This window comes from Chrysochloris asiatica, unplaced genomic scaffold (assembly GCF_000296735.1).
Source record: "Chrysochloris asiatica unplaced genomic scaffold, ChrAsi1.0 scaffold00083, whole genome shotgun sequence".
NCBI classification, from domain to species: Eukaryota; Metazoa; Chordata; class Mammalia; order Afrosoricida; family Chrysochloridae; genus Chrysochloris; species Chrysochloris asiatica.
In genome coordinates, this window is record NW_006408601.1 from 148,275 (window position 1) to 152,014 (window position 3,740).

Consider the following 3,740-nt stretch of genomic DNA (forward strand, 5'->3'; position numbering starts at 1 on the left):
GCTGTGTTAATTACAGCCTTCATATAGTAGGTGCTTAGGATGTGCCAGGCAGTGTGCTGAGTACTCTAAAAGTACTTCACTTGTAAGATGGGGATACTAGTAGCACTTACTCATATAGTGTGAGAACCAAATGTGTAACATGTGCAAAGTTTCTAGAACACTGCCTTGTTGTTGTTGTTAAGTGCCGTTGAGTTGGTTCTGACTCAGCAACCCTGTATAGGGTTTCCAAGGAGCAGCTGGTGGTTTCAACTGCCAACCTTGTGCTGATCCTACAGCACCATGCCAGGAGTCCAGAACACTGCCTGGTATATAAAAAACATTCAAACTCTGTGTGTGTGTGTGTGTGTGTGTGTGGTGAATTTATATTAAATAAAATTTACCATTTTTAAGTACACATTTGAATGACATTATACTCACAATGTTGTACAACTATCACTGTTCTTTATTTTCACAATTTTTTTATCACCCCAAGAAGAAATTCAGTACTCATTTAGTAATAACTTGCCATTATCCCCACCCTCCATCCCATAGTAACCAAACTAATCTACTTTCTGTCTCTGTATTTACCTATTTAAGGTATTTCATTTTGGAGTCCTAGTATGGCTCTGTAGGGTAAGCACTGGACAGCTAACCTCAAGGTTGGCAGTTCAAATCCACCAGTCACTCCTCAGAAACTTTATATAGGGTAACTTTGAGTAAGAACTTAATACCAACACTGAGATATGTCATTTAACTGGAATCATATAATATTCGTCTTTGCGCCTGACTTATTTAACTTAGCATAATCTTTTCAAGATTCAACTATGTTGTAGCCTATATCAATGCCTGAGCCTTTTTTATGGCTGAATAAAATGTCACTGTATGTATTTGCCACATTTCGTTGATTCATTTATTTGTTGATGGACACTTGGGTTAGTTCTGCCTTTTGGCTATTGTGAATAATGCTCCTATGAACTTTGGTGTACAGGATCTGTTTGAGTCTCTGCTTCCAATTCTTTTGGCTGTATACCTAGCAGTGGAATTGTTGGGTCATACAGCAGTTCCATATTTAACTTTCTGAGGAACTGCCAAACTGTTTCCACAGCAGCTGCATCATTTATATTCCCACCAACAGGGCACAAGGGTTCCATTTTCTACACATACTTATCAATGTTTGTCATTTCCCTTTTTATTAAGTGTTTTTTATTATGACTATCTTAATGGATATGTGGAGCCCCAGTTAATCAGTTGGCTGCTAACCAAAGAGATTTGAGTCCACTCAGAAACTCCTTGGAAGGGAGACCTGGTGATCTATTTCTGAAAGTAGATGAAAAAAAGTAAAAATCAGCCATTGAAAGAAAGCCCTATGGAGCACACATTACTGCTCTGCACACATGGGGTTGCTGTAAGTCAGAACTGACTTCATGACTTCATTTACTTTACTTCAATTTTTTAGCAATATTAAGTCTTATGATCCAAGAACACAGTATGTCTTTCCATTTATTTATTTGGTAGAATTAACTCAAGTGTCCATCAGCAGATAAGTGGATCAACAAATGGGTCCTCTTTAATATCTGTCAGCAATAGTTTTCAGTGGATAAGCCTAAGACTTTTATCTCATTGGTTAAATTTGTTTCTAGCTATTTTATTCTTTTTGAGAGTATTTAAATAAACTTGCTTTCATAATATATTTTTCAGATTGCTTCAGATATATAGAAACATGACTGATTTTTTGTGTTTTGGTCTTGTACTCTGCCAGCCGGCTGAGTTTAGCTCTAGTTGCTTTCTTGTACATTCTCTGGGATTTTCTATATATAGGATCATGTCATCTGGAAATGGACACAGTTTTACTGTTTTATTTCCTATATGGAGGCTTTTTATTTCTATTTTGTGCCTAATTACTTTGGCTAGAAGTCCTAGTACAATATTGAATAAGGATGGTGACAGCAAACATATTTGTCCTGCTCTTGATCTTAGTGGGAGCAACTTTCAGTCTTTTGTCATTGAGTATGATGTTAGCTGAGGGTTTTTTGTAAATGTCCTTGAACATATCAAGCAATTTCTTTCTATTTCTATTTTCTGAGTCTTTTTCTCATGAAAGGGCATTGGATTTTGTTTAAATTCCTTCTCTGCACTCATTAAGTTGATCATTTGCTCCCTCCCACCTTCATTCTCTGATATATTGTTGTTATTAAGTGCTGTTGAGTGGGTTCCAACTCATAGTGACCCTATGTATAGCGACCCTATGTAGAATAGAACAATGCCCTGTGCCATCCTCACATTCCTATGTTGAGTCTACTAATACAGCCACTGTGTTAATTCATCTTGTAGAGCGTCTTCCTCTTTTTTGATGTCCCTTTACTTTATCAACATGATGTCCCTCTCTGGACTGGTACCTACTGATAGGATGTCCAAAGTACATGAGACAAAATGTTACTATTTTCACTACTAAAGAGCATTTTGGCTGTGCTTCTTTCAAGACAGACTTGTTAGTTCTTACGGAAGTTCCTGGTATATTAAATATTCTTCACTAACACTAAAATTCAAAGACATTAATTCTTCTTCAGTCTTCCTTATTCTTTGTCCAGCTTTTGAATGCATACGAGGCAATTGAAAATAACATGGTTTGGATAAGGCACATCTTAGTCTTCAAAGCAACTTATTTGCTTTTTAGCACTTTAAGAAATCACTTGCAGAAGACTTGCCCAATGCAATATGTCTTTGACTGCTACTTCCATGGCATGGCTGTTGATTGTGGATCCAAGTAAAATGAAATCCTTGACAGCTTCAATATTTTCTCTTTATTGTGGTGTTTCTTCTTGGCTCAGTTATGAGAATTTTTGTTTTCTTTATGTTGCAGTATAATCCATATTAAAGGATTATTTTATTAATTTTAATTGCATGTTATATTAATGATATTGTTAGATAATTTGTACATTCTGTTGGATCACATTTCTTTGGAATAAGCACAAATATGGATCTTGTCCAGCTGCTTGACCAGGTAACTGTCTTCCAAATTTCTTGGCATAGATGAATGAGTGCCTTCAGCATTCCATCTGTTTGTTGAAACATTTAAATTGGTATTCTGACAATTCCTGAAACTTTGTTTTTCCCAGTGACAGAGGAATGGTGGATGTGAGCTATTATATTGATAAACTTTTTTTTTTTAAATGTTTTTATTGTGAATTGAGTGAAAGTTTACAGGGTAGATTATCAATTTAACATTTAACACACCATGCAATTTATTTCATTACAATGATTATAATCCCCTCCCTGTACCATCAGTTAACAGTATTTCTCTCTATTCACTTTAACTCTTTTTTTAAAAAAACACTCAGGCATATTTAATAATTTACACCACCAGCAAGCACGTTCTGCAAGTCTGCCTCCTGGCCTCCAGCTCTCAGCCCCTCTTTTTCTATGAATCTAGAGTCTTCAGCTGCTCCCTCTCTCCATGTCCCCATCTCTGCCTCCATCTTTGATGTCACTGCTTCTCTGGATAAGTTTCCACGTTCCGTTTGTGCTCGTCTCCTTTGATGGTCCTCTGTTTCTGGACTGTAAGATTAACTACTCCCCCATTTTTGTTACAATTATGACAGTTGCAATTAGTCATGATAACAATTACTCACTATTGAATCGTAAGAATCTTATCCCCATCTCTTTTCACCAGACCCATCTAGACAAGACGAAAACTATTCAGTGGGGACTCTATCTTCCCTCATACACTCTTTTTATTTTTTTAATGTACTTTTTTTTTTTTT